Source organism: Myotis daubentonii, chromosome 12 (assembly GCF_963259705.1).
Source record: "Myotis daubentonii chromosome 12, mMyoDau2.1, whole genome shotgun sequence".
Lineage (NCBI taxonomy): Eukaryota > Metazoa > Chordata > Mammalia > Chiroptera > Vespertilionidae > Myotis > Myotis daubentonii.
The window spans coordinates 10,643,686-10,657,515 of NC_081851.1; the positions used below are offsets into that span (position 1 = coordinate 10,643,686).

The following is a 13,830-nucleotide window of genomic DNA, read 5'->3' on the forward strand; positions in this document are numbered from 1 at the left end:
ACACTTTCCCCAAACTTCCTTTTGAATCCAGCTTTTGAAGTGCTTTCCTGTGCTTTTTTGCTCAGTTTAAGTCTGCTAAATGCTCCTGGACTCTATCCCTCCTACCCCTCACCAATCCACACCTTGTTTGTTGAAATCCATCTCTGTCCAAGGCCACTGCTGGCACAGGTGTGCAGCCTTCCCAGGTGTAGACGGCTCCGGATCTAGAAGGATTTAGCACTTTGCTGTCACCTTTTTGCAATTCTGAAATTTCTGAACAGGAGCCTCCAGTTCCATTTCACACCAGGCCCTGCAAATTATGTAGATGGTCCTACTTCTAGGCTTTGTCATCTTGAAATGGCTGACAGATTAGTTCAGAGGTCTCAACCTTGGTTGCACTTTGGAACAACCTGGATCCTGGAGATTCTGAGTGGCTGGATGGGGGTGGAGCCCAAGCTCCCAGGTGACTCTAATGCTCAGCCAAAGCATCTCCTTGGAGAGGCAGCGCCGCATGAGTGGTTTGCAGACCATCTGGAGGGTTAGAGGATGGAGAGATCACATTCAGCTCGGCGGCCAGAGGACCCTGTGGAAGAGTGAAACCCTGACTTGAGTTTGTGGGTAGGAATCAAACGTAGGTGCTACAGGGAAGGGCACGTGCGGCCTAGGACGACTCCCCCTGTGGGAAGTGCTGCCCACAGCCTCCTCCTTCCCCAGCTGACGTTCTTATGCTCTCATCAGCCAGTGAAATTCCATCAAGTCCTTGTAATGAAGATATAAAGTGGGTGGAGGATAAAGGGATGAGCACAGCCACCAGCTGGTTTTGAGAAGGGAAGGGCAGTGTCTAAGTTGAGGTGTGGATATCTGGCAAAGTGTCGAGGGAGGAGTGCTGGGCTGGACGTCAGAACACAGCTTCTAATTCTCATCCTGTGCCCGGCTACTTCACAGGGCACTTGCTCATTCTCTGAGACTCAGTTTCTCATCCAAAAATTGGGTTGATTTGAAGTCTAAGTAATCCATTGCCAAAACGCTATAATTGCATTTTTATGTCATATCTCAGATATATATATCTTGTCTTACAAAGTTATAGGTTGTAGATTATTCATTTTATTATTTTAAATTCTCACCTGAGGATATGTTTTGATTAATTTTAGAGAGTGAGAGAAACATCAATGTGAGAGATGAACACCAATTGGTTGCCTCCCGTACACGACCTGATGGGGGATAGAACTTGCATCTTAGGTATGTGCCCTGACTGGAAATCAAACCCACAACCTTTGGTGTATGGCATGATGCTCCAACCAACTGAGCCATCGGTCAGGGAGGTTGTAGGTTACTTTTATAGATCAGAAATTGTAAAGCAGAGGTCCATGGACAGGATCCAGACAGTACACATTTTTTTAGTCTGAATAATATTGTTAAAAAATACCTTGCCAACCTTATGCGACTTTACATAAAATTGTATATTTAGCCCCTCTTGAAGCAGATCTGTCCACAGTGGACCTTTGAGCATTCCTGAAGACATCGGCGCCAAGGAGGGCGCGCACTTGCCAACTTCCCCTGGTCCCCACCACCCCCTGCTGTACCCTGATTGGCTTGATTGGTTTACACGACCATCCAGACCCCTTGTGAGGGTGCCTACGTTCCATTATGGGGCTGGTACCCTGTGAGGCCGCTGGGAGGACTTTGTCAGGAGAGTACTCATTCACAGGCCTGCTTCTTGCTGGCTTAAAGTTAGAATGTGTTAGAAATGACAGGCTAATGAGTATTAGATGTTCTTCTATTCTCTCATTTGTCTTTTCTGACTGTAAGCTTGGAGCATTTCTCTGATTTCCAGCCTCAAAGAGGATGAGCTCTCTCTACATATTTTCGGTTCCAAGAAAACAAATGGGACTTGCAGTTGGGTGTTCTAAAGGAATGTGTGTTTCTACCCGTCTTCCTGGAATCGACTGCATTCTTTAGGCCCAAGGAGTCTTCTGAACACACAGGCCAATCATCCTGAAGTTATTTTTCTAACCACAATCATTCAAATCCTGTTTTGTGTTCCCTTTGCTTTCCAAGTATTCGATTTGAGTCACGTCAGTTTTATGTGGGGCAGCAAAGCCTTTTCTGGTCAAGAGTGTTTTCCTCGGCTGTGGTCTGAGGCCATCTGGCAGGGCCTGAGGTCCGTGCGTGGCCTCGCGTTCAGCCCCTATGACACCACCTGCCAGGACCTCGCTCTCCCTCCATCCAGCCCGAGGCCCTGCTTGATGTGGCATGCGGATGAGTGAGAGAAACCAGACTGTCCAGTCTCTGGTGTCATGAAATCGGCTGAATGGTTCTTCTCCCATGTTGGATGTGACTCACTCCTCAAGGCCTCAACGTTGCCTGTGCAGCAGAAGTCATCATTAGCAGAGAGGCCTTGACTGAGCAGGACTTAAAGTCCAAGTCTGCCATAAGGTTAGTGACTGGCACCCTCATGCTTCATTTGTGCTTTGATAAGAAGTAGGCCCTGTATCCAAGTCTAAAGTGAACCTGGCAAACTCAGTTTTGTGATTAGAAGTTCATGGAACATGAGAAACTATTAATGAACAGAGGAACATTGTGGTCAGTGGCCTATTCCAGGAAGAGAATGCAGTGTCCTCTAAACTACACTGATCAAACCACCACCACGCAGCCGGAGGCTCCAGAACTCATCAATTACCCCTCCTGTCACCTTCAGCCAGAGGGTTAGAGGGAGGGCAGGGCTCTTTCTTCTACCGTCACTTCTTCTTATGAATATAAATCTTTTGCCCCCAAAATAGAGACCTCTTACCAAGAAAAGCTTAAAAAGTAACAGGAAAATAAAAACGAGAGGTGCTTAGCCCACGCCGGGGAAGGAGTAGAGGGGTGAAAAATAGATCCAGGACACAGCGAGCCTTCGCCCTGGGGTCTTTCTCTCTGATGATCCCCTCACTAGTTCCCCACCAAGTCTGCACTTACAGTGAGGCTATATTTCTGCTTTTCCAATGATGAAAGCTGCTGCAGACCTCTTTCTGTTAAGCCATTTGGCAAAATTTGCATGTTACTGATATGAGTCATTGAAGTGAAGTCTCTTGAAATAGGCTTTTGGGACTCTGGGCACCGAGGCTCTCCAAGCTCAGTGACACAAGAGCTAAGTGCGCACAAAAATAGACAGGTGTGAGCAGTCGGTCTGCTTTTGCCCTGACACATGCTCACCACCTCCTTGCAGCTGTCAGCTCCTCTGTCCTTTGATGTCCCACCTCCTCCCTATTATCCACCTCCCTCTTAACTCCACTTGCTTTCCTCCTTATAGTGGAACCGCTGGGCAAGGGACACGAAAACACAGCCATCAGGTTTCTCATTACCTACCATTTGGAAGGCTAAGGCACGTCAGATATTTACTCATTAGAAAAATGACACAGGTGTGTATGTATGCTGGGTCTACATGTACAACCAACCTGAGATTGGGATAGGTACAATATAACAGAACCCTCTAGCAAGTAAGAGCTCTTAAATTTGAATGTTTTACAGTAGCTGTTTGTTACCATTGCTGTTGTTTTTCTGGGACTCTGATATTGCTCTCTCCCTCCTCATTTCTGAGCAGATATTAAAGAAACCCTCATCTGGCCAGCATTCTGGTCTCACCAGGATCATCACAGCCTGCTGGTCAGACTGTGCACTGCTCAAGACCAGAGGGCCTCACTCCCTGACTATGAGGTAAATGGTGTCCCCGGGAGTCATGCAATGCGGCAACCCTCTCACCCATGATTTCCTTGATCTCTTCTCCCCAATTCTTTCTGTTCTATAGATCCTAATATGGTGATAATGGTTAGGTGGAAATGGCGAGCACTTCAAATGAGGAAAGTCTGAACAAGAAGAAACTTTCTTGCTTCTTCCTTCTGACCTATTTCATGTTGCTTTTGTTACCCATGCTTTTGCTTTAATTGATCTAAGAAGTAATTGGTCTTATTCTAGAACATTTGAGAACTCACTCAGAGCTATTGGCAAAAGTGAGTACTCCCTTGTAGCCAAACTTTCTTCCCTCACCTGGTCCCCTTCTATTCATCTACCTGAGAGAGATAAGGATATAGAGGCCATTGGCGGTGAAGAAAGACTCCTGAGATTCTGACTTTGGTGGAGCTGAAATCAATGTTATTTGAAGACTCTGGAAGTTGAAAGGGATCTTAGAGGTCACCTACCTCAAGCTTGCACCCAGTGAAGGAATCGCATTCCTCTTGATTACTCCAGCGATTACTCATCATCCTGCTCCAATCTGCACTGATTACATTCTGGCTGCAGAAGACTTTCCCTTCACTTTCATCTTGAGAATTCCTTTCCCTCTCTCCTGGGTTGGATCTCTTTATCCATAGAGCCCATGCCTTCCTCTTTCTTGGAACATTTACTCATTTTGGTGCAACACATTTCTCACTTAGCTTCTTGAGAAAGAGCCCATAGGCCGTAAAATCTTTGAGACCTTGAATGCCTACTATTTGGCTGGGAATGGAATTCTAAGATGGAAATAATTTTCCCTCAGGAACTTGACGATATTTCTCCATTGTCTTCAAAGTTCCAGTTTTCTGTTGAGAAATGCAATGCCATCCTCATTTGTGTCCACTGAATGTTGCCTGGCTGATTTTTCTTTTTTTTTCTTTTTGGAAGTGTTTTGGATTTCTCTTTGTCCTCAGGGTTCTGAAAGTTTACAAGGAGGAGTCTCGGTTTAAACCGTTTAGGGTTCTTTTAGTCTTAAAATATGTCTGCTTCAATTCTGGTAAACTTTCTTGTGTTGGCTCTTTGATTATTTTTTCTGTTTACTCCATTTACTCTGTTTGATCTCTCTTATTATCTTGAATGGATTCACTATATTTTTACTTTTTTATTTCCTATTGTTCCTCCTTTTTGTTTTATTATTATTTTTTATGAGCTTTATCAAATTTGTAACTTTCAACCGTTCTAACTAAGTGTTCATTTTTGCCACCACAAGTTAGCTTTTAGAGCTCTGTGTTGTTCTTTGCGTGCTCCTTTTTACTCAATTCTGTTCTTTTTGCACAAATACAATATCTTCCCATATCTCTCAAACTTTAATATTAGTCATTTTTCAAACTGTCCTCTTAGTTCTCTAGTTCTCTATTTCTTATCAGCTTGTTTTCCTGTTTGGTTTAGTTTCTGCCTTTTATGTCAGAGATTTTTCTTAAGTCTTTGATCTTTGGCTATATATGCAAAAATTTTAAGAGTTCAGAAGGCTCAGTTAAATCCCCTATATTCCTCAGCACAATCAGCTATTTCTCATTTTATATGAGCCAAAATCAACTTTGAAAAAGAAAACCGAATCCATTTTTGATCCATTTTAATTCAATATTAATTGAGTTTTAAATGTCTGGTACTACATTTAAAAAGCATATTATGCACTCATCTCCTGATGGGCACTTGGCCTATTTCTAGATCTTAGCTATTATAAATTGTGCTGCTATGAACATAGGGGAGCATTCTTTCTGATTGGTGTTTTGGGTCTCTTAGTATATATATCTAGAAGTGGAATCACTGGGTCAAATGGCAGTTGTATTTTTAATTTTTTTGAGGAAACTCCATACTGTTTTCCATAATGGCTGCACCAGTCTGCATTCCCACCAGCAATGTACTAGGGTTCCCTTTTCTCTACATCCTCACCAGCACTTATCATTGGTTGATGGTAGCCATTCTGACAGGTGTGAGATGGTACCTCATTGTCATTTTATTTCGCATCTCTCTGATGATCAGTGACTTTGAACATTTTTTCATATGTCCCTTTGCCATCTGTATGTTCCTTTTGGAGAAGTATCTATTTAGGTCCTTTGCCCATTTTTTAATTGGATTGTTTGTCTTCCTTTTGTTAAGTTGCATGAGTTCCTTATATATTTTGGATTCTAACCCCTTATCAGATGTATCATTGCCAAATATGTTCTCCCATACAGTGGGCTCACTTATCATTTTGTTGATGGTGTCTTTTGCTGTGCAAAAGCTTTTTATTTTGATGTAGTCCCATTTGATTATTTTCTCCTTAGCTTCCTTTGCCCTAGGAGATGTATCCATGAACATATTGGTAGGAGAGATGTCTGAGATTTTGCTGCCTATGGTTTCTTCTGGGATTTTTATGGTTTCACAACTTACATTTAAGTCTTTCATCCATTTTGAGTTTATTCTTGTGTATGCTGTAAGTTGGTCATCAGTTTTTAATTTTGCATGTATCTGTCCAACACCATGCAGCAGTAAAAAAGAAGGACCTCTTACCCTTGAAGCAGCATGGAGGGACCTGGAGAGTATTGTGCTAAGTGAAATAGGCCAGTCAGAGAAAGACACGTACCACATGATCTCACTCATATGTGGGAGCTAATGAACAAAATAAACTCACAAACAAAATAGATCCAGAGACATGGGAGCAGGGAACAGATTGTCGAATCTCATTGGGAAAGGGGTGGGAGCGGGGTGGCTAGAAAGAGATCAACCAAAGACCTTGTATGTACATATGCAAAACCCATGGACACAGACCATAGGGTGGTGGGGGCCTGGGGTGGAGGGTGGAGGGGGGTTAGGAGAGGTCAATGGGGGAATGAAAGGGGGAATATGTAATACTTTCAACAATAAAGATTATTAAAAAACATAGTATGAATCATAACTTCCATTTTAAAAAGTCTGATACTAGACTTTTAAAATGTTCTTAAAAATAAATGTTCCTGGTTGAACTTTGTGTAACATTTCAGTCTCTATTGCAAGAGATCATCTTGGAAGAAATTATGATGTTTGTCACGTGGAAAAGAAGTACAGAGTGGGAACTGGGAGAGGAGGGAAGCGGCCGGTGGGGAGAGGCTGAGGAATGAGCTGCAGAAGTGAGCAGAGGGAGAGGTCTGCCTGGACCGGAAGGCTTATCCCTGTCGCATGTAGAACTGGGGGGACAGCTGGCATCATGGAACATTTACGACATGTGAGCTCTTCACAAAGATTATCTTGTCTAATCTTTACAATTTTATGATTATTTTTTTCAGACGAGAAAATAGGCTCAGGGAGGTGCAGTAAAATGCCTAATGTTACAGAAGAAGCAGTAGGTGACAGAACTGGCCCTCGCCTGGTTTTGCCCAGGGGTTCCTGGACAGACTTCCGGCCAGCAGCTGCAGAGGAAAGCTGGACATAGAGCTGCAGCATGGAGGTGACTATGATTCCTGACTCAGAAGTGTGTTTCCACACCAGCTTTCCACAGTCTTTTGGTATAACACACTCTTTCTATGTCAGATGCAATTTTAACTGTGATTGCGCTTGAACTCTCTCCTAAGACAGGCGGCAGCTTTCCACCGCCTGCTACCCAGGGCGTGGCTCTCCCCATCCCCTCTCCGTGGGTTCCTCCTGAGCCACTGGCCGGGGTCTCGCTCGCTGCCTTGCTGAGGGGGCTTCCGAGGCCATGAGCTGAGAGTGAAGCCCCTTCAGACCACGGGGCATGTGTGTGGAGACTGGAAACTCGTCAAGGATTCCCTCTGCACTCAAAGAAGTGAGGTATGGAAATTAAAGCCTGGGGTACAGTGCTGGCGCCCTTGGCAACGCCAGAGGAGGGAGAAACCCACAGGATTTTCAGCTGCTTTGTGCCTGTGAGTGCCCAGGTGACAGCGGTTTCTCTCACACGTCCACAGACTCAGGTTTGACAATGGCACCCGAGCTGAGATCAGAGCTCCTGAGTCACCAATGGCAGGTGGCTAGCTGCAAGGAGAGCAGTGGCCCGTCCCCCTGGTTCAGTGACGGTAAGACTCCCTTTCTTGCACTAAAAGAATTAGCCCACTGAGGCCTTATTTTGAAGTTTTTAAATTCCAACAGAGTGACCTTTGCTGTCCTCTGGTCTGCCAGCTCCTGCAGGGCCGCCGCCGGCCCCCTCCTCTGGGCAGAGATTCTGGAAATCCTGGGGGTCTGCATGTGGGCTCCCCTGGAGGGCAGACCTGCGGCCTCTCAGGGAAGCTTAGATTGTTTCTTCCTCCACGTTCAACTTTCACTCAAGAGAATCTGAAGGCCCATGCTTCCCGGGAAGGGTTTGCAGTTATAATCGGGGGTCCCCTTATCTGCAGCTCCTGCAACAACAAAGAAAGCTCCCGTTCTCTCTGGAGGGGCAAATGGATGGGGCCTGACCTGGCTGGCAGCGGGCCCAGAAGGGGGTGAGGCCTTGGCTGCGATCCTTATAGTCAGCGGCCTCTCCTAACAGAGGCGAGCATGCTATCTCCAGTTGCACGCTAACAGCGCTCTGGGGAAAGCACAGTTTCCAGTGGCCTTTTGATAAACACATTCTTGGAACGGGCAGCTGCTACCTACCGCGGGACCCCGGGGAAGATATTTTGAGCAGGTCCGAGGCAGCAGGGTACAGGCCGTCTGTACTCGCTGTGCCGGTTTGAAGTGCTCTATTAATTGTCAGGAGTGACGCGGTAGATCCACCCAGCAGTTTGGGTCAATATCTGTATAAGCATCTAATTTTTACCCAGGTGGGGAGCTGGAGTCCAGGACGTGGAACTCTCATGGCCGTTTCTCAGGCATGACATTCCCTGCTGCCTCACCCCCCTGGTGTGGGACTGAGAAGGCTGCCACCTCTTTCTCAGCCCCCGGCTCGGGGTTCTGCCCTGTCACCTTTCACTTGCCCTTTTTCTGAACTGTCCCGCACAGGACCAGGCTTTCCCGGGAGTGAGGGGATGTTGAGACGTGGTTTACACAATGTGTGAACTACATGTCCTGGTTACACATTAGCCGGAACACTTGGTGTGTGCGTGTGGGTGTGCGTGCATGTGTGTGTGTGTGTGTGTGTGTGTGTGTGTGTGTGATCTCAAAGGCACTGTTGTCTGTTTGACCGTCTTGGGCATGGTGTTCTTCCTGCATCATATTCCTACCCTTGAGGTTTAGATGCTTCTCTCAGCCCCCAAACCCCTGGATACCTGGGGACCTTTTCCACTGGACCTTCGATTATCCTTCCAGTGCAGGGTAAGTGAATCCCCTAGACTCTTGAGTGTGGCTCTTCCACAAAATACCACATGTGGGCGCGCATGTACAGTGCGATTGAAACTTCGTGACCCATGAGCAGAAGTCAGTATTTTGTGGAAGAGCCACACTCAAGGGGCCAGAGCCGCATGTGGCTCGCAAGCCACAGTTTGCCAACCACTGGTCTAGAGCTCTTTTATGTCTTCATCCTCCTGGTATTTCCTGAGTAAGTCCCAGGAAAATTCTGGAACTAACTTTACCATTATTATGATTCCATACCCCCACTCAGCCCAAGCCTGGCCTGCAGGGAACCTCCATCACCACGTACAGCTGTGTGACGCCTGTCTTCCTCCTCCACTGCCCTCTCATTCCTCTGCACCCTTCCCATCGATTTTGCTTTTCATGCAATGATGTTGAATCATATAAAAATTGGGAATTTCATGTGGTTCAACCTAACATTTCTGTCAACAGTTGCACTAGCTCTAGAATTCTCTCCCAACTTCCATTTTAGATCTCTCTCTCTCTCTCTCTCTCTCTCTCTCTCTCTCTTTCACACACACACACACACACACACACACACACACACACACACACACACACAAACTCACGTACACATGCACCACATGCTCTTTTCCTAAGAAATAATATTTTGGGGGAATTTATCTCAAATAAGCAATAGAAACCATAACTTAATTGTGTTTTACTTCTGTCCCCCCCTCCCCAAGCCAAGTGATAAACACCCTCAAATCCGAATAAGGCAGTGTAATGTCCTATTGTGACCTCAGAGATCATAAAGCAAATGATTCTGTTTCTCCCAGAAGTTTAGACATGTAAGGAAGGCACAGAGAGACGTGCCTTGATATATTGTGTGTATTTTCAATTTTTACAAGAGTCTTTGCAGGGAAGATTTTTTAAAGTCTCACATGAGGAACACACAGGAGGTCACTGACTTAAGGGGTCCGCGAGGACCCACACGAGAGCATCTCAAAGGCAGTGTGTGCCTTTACTGCTCCCGCACCCACGGCAGACAGGAGCTCTGAGTGTGGGCGTGGCCGGCGGAGCAGCACAGGAATAGCTGCTGGCTCCCTCCTGGGGAGGTGCTTTTCTTGTCAAGTCTGTACTCTTGAGGGTTCTGAAATGGGAACAAGGGGAGGGCATGCTATCAGGGAACACAATGAAGGTCTCTTCTGAATTGTCCAGAGAAGACTGGGCAGTAGGGAGAGGCCTGGACTGCAGGGTGACCAGCTGTGCCCTAGCGGGGGACCAGGAGCTGTGCCCTGGCCTCTCGGTTTCGTCCTCTGCCGTTTGGGTTGATCATGCAGCTGTCACAGGGCTAGTGATATTGAGAGGGACTCACATGGGAACAGTTGGCCTCATTGGTTCCTGTTGAATCAAAACTCAGCCACAGTAGCTTCTCTATAAGGGGGAGGAAAGGGGGCTTAGGGAGCACCCTCAGGGCCTCAGGAAAGCGAGGCTGTGACAGCTGTGCCCTTGTTCTGCCCTCGGGCTTCTGGGGACTATTGGGCCCCCCTGATTGCTGCATGCCCTGCGGTCACTCACGGTTGGCTTGTCCGCAGCCCTGTGACTTGTGATCTGTTCTCAGGTAGGACCTGGTGATGGCTCTGGACTGTGCAGTCTAACCGTGGCTCCTGCTGGCGACCTTGGGACCTGAGGGGCGACACGCCTTGAGTTACTAAGTTTCCCCTGGGCCTCATCGGCGCCAGAATCAGTGCTGCAGCAGCTGGTAACTTGGCAACACTGAGGACAGAAGCCCAAGCAAAGCTGCTCCCTTCAGCCAAAGGACCGAGACAGGAGCCGCCTCACAAATGAAAAGATGGAAGAACATGTGCAACGCAGACATTAATGTTTAAAAAGCAAGATTAGCCAGATCAGCACTAGATAATGTAGATTTCAAAGAAGAGAAAATGGCAAGGACAGGGAGATTTTTAAAAAATTATGGTAAAAGGGTTAAAAGAGCTCATACACCAGGCAACAGGGCTGCAAAATACATAAAGCAGAGATAGATACATCCGGAAGGAGAAGTAGACAATTCCGTGATTACAGTTAGAGACTCAACATCCCTCTCTCAACACCTGAAAGAACAACTGGGCAGAAAATGAGTCAGGAAACAGAAGAAACGAATAACACCGTCAGCCAATAGGTCATATTTGACTTTTATGAAACATTCCATCCAACAACAGCAGAACACAATTTTTAATTTAAAAAATGTTATTTATTACATTGTTTGGGGTGACATTGGTCAACATGAACATATGGGTTTCAGGTGTGGGTTTCTTTGTTACAAGATCTGCATATTGCACCATGTGCCCACCACCCAAAGTCAAGTCTTCTCCTGTCACCTCATATTAGGACCTCCTTCTCCTCCCACCCTCTTCCCTCTGGAAGCCACCACTCTGCTGCTTGTGTTAGTAAGTTTCAGTTTTATATCCCACATATGAGTGAAATCATATGGTTCTTAGCTTTTTCTGACTGATTTATTTCACTTAGCATAATGTTCTTGAGGTCCATCCATGTGGTTGTAAATGATGCTATTTCATCCTTTCTTATGGCTGAGTAGTATTCCATCATGTATATGTACCACATCTTTACCCAGTCCTCTATTGCAGGGCACTTTGGCTGTTTCCAAGTCTTGGCCACTGTGAAAAAGGCTGTAGTGAACAGAGGTGTATATATCTTTGCCACTACATGATTTCGAATTTTTCGGGCATATACTCAGGAGTGGGATTGGTGGGTCATATGGTAGCTCTATTCTTAATTTTTTGAGGAATCGCCAGACTGCTTTCCATAGTGGTTGTACCATCTACATTCCCACCAGCAGTGAACGAGGGTTCCCTTTCCCCACAGCCTCTCCAACACTTGTTATTGCTTGTCTTGTTGATAATGGCCACTCTAACAGGTGTGAGGGGCTATCTCATTGTAGTTTTGATTTGCATTTCCCTGATTGCCAATGAGGTTGAACATCTTTCCATATATCTATTGGCTGTATGTCTTCTTGGGAGAGGTGTGTTTTCAGGTTCTCTGCCCACCTTTTGATTGGATTGTTTGTTTGTTTGGTGTTGAGTTTTATGAGTTCTTTATATATTTAGGAAATTAAACCTTTGTTGGAGCTACTGTTTGCAAACATCATCTCCCATCTGCTTGGCTGTCTGTTTGTTGTCCGTTTATTTTGCTGTGTAGAAGCTCTTCAGTATGATATAGTCCCATTCATTTGTTTTTGCCTTTACCTCCCTTGCCTTTGGGGTCAAGTCCATAAAATGTTCTCTATGACCCAGGTCCATATGTTTGATACCTATGTTTTCTTCTATGTAACTTATTGTTTGGGTCTTATGTTTAGGTCTTTGATCCATTTTGAATTAGTTCTTGAACATGGGACAAACTGCAATCCAGTTTCATTTATTTGCATGTGGCTTTCCAGTATTCCCAGCACCATTTTATTTATCTATCTATCTATCTATCTATCTATCTATCTATCTATCTATCTTTTATTGTTTAAAGTCTTACATATGTCTCATTTTCCCCCGATTAACCCGCCCCCCGGGCACTCCCACTCTTCAGGACAAGCCCCCACAGTCACAGTGTCCATGCCCGTTGGTTATGCTAATATGCATGCATACAAGTCCTTTGGTTGATCTCTTACCCCGCCCCCTCCCCTGCCCTCTCTCTGAGGTTGGACAGTCTGTTCAGTGTTTCTTTGTCTCTGGATCTATTTTTGTTCATCAGTATGTGTTGCTCATTATATCCCACATATGAGTGAGATCATGTGATATTTATCTTTCCCCGACTGGCTTATTTTGCTTAGCATAATGCTCTCCAGGTCCATCCATGCTGTTGCAAATGGTAAAATTTCCTTCTTTTTTATAGCAGAGTAGTATTACATTGTGTAGATGTACCACAGTTTTTTAATCCACTCATCTGCTGATGGGCATTTAGGCTGTTTCCAAATCTTAGCTATGGTAAATTGTGCTGCTATGAACATAGGGGTGCATATGTCCTTTCTGATTGGTATTTCTGGTTTCTTGGGATATATTCCCAGAGTGGGATTACTGGGTCAAATGGGAGTTCCATTTTTAATTTTTTGCGGAATCTCCATACTGTTTTCCACAGTGGCTGCACCAGTCTGCATTCCCACCAGCAGTGCAGGAGGGTTCCTTTTTCTTCACATCCTTGCCAGAACTTGTCATTTGTTGATTTGTTGATGACAGCCATTCTGACAGGTGTGAGATGGTACCTCATTGTTGTTTTGATTTGCATCTCTCAGATGATTAGTGACTTTGAGGATGTTTTCATATGTCTCTTGGCCTTTTCTGTAAGTCCTCTTTCAAAAAGTGTCTGCTTAGGTCAGTGGTTCTCAACCTTGGCTGCACATTAGAATCACCTGGGAATCTTTTTAAAATCCTGATTTCTGGGCCTCATCCTCCGGAAATTCTGTTTCTTTGTTATGGGGTGAGGCCACAACATTAGTAACAAAGAAACAGAATTTCCGGAGGATGAGGCCCAGAAATCGGGATTTTAAAAAGATTCCCAGGTGATTCTAATGTGCAGCCAAGGTTGAGAACCACTGAGTTAATTGAAAAGTATATGATAACTGCCAATGTGTTCCATTGAGTGCCAGGGTGCACTGAAGAATAAGTGCCTCACTTCAGGAACTTACCCATTTACTTGGAAAGCCAATGAAATAAAAAGAATTAGCATATTGTGGTTAGACACTTATATAATTCATAACGTGATCCCCTGATAAGTCGAGTACCCACCCTACATTTAAGTCTTTTATACATTTTGAGTTTATTCTTGTGTACGGCAGTCATGTTTCATTTGTTTTTGCACATATCCATTCAATTTTCCCAACACCATTTATTGAAGAGACTGTCTTTACTCCAT

The 13,830-nt window shown here is 45.1% G+C and overlaps 1 long non-coding RNA gene across 1 annotated transcript; it reads left to right on the forward strand.

The window, feature by feature from the left end:
• Nucleotides 1-6,771: 6,771 nt before the first annotated feature.
• LOC132212994 (uncharacterized) lies at nucleotides 6,772-12,826 on the forward strand. The gene is made up of 3 exons (XR_009447880.1): nucleotides 6,772-6,869; nucleotides 6,975-7,718; nucleotides 10,535-12,826. It is a non-coding gene; the product is annotated as an uncharacterized LOC132212994 (long non-coding RNA).
• Nucleotides 12,827-13,830: the final 1,004 nt, after the last annotated feature.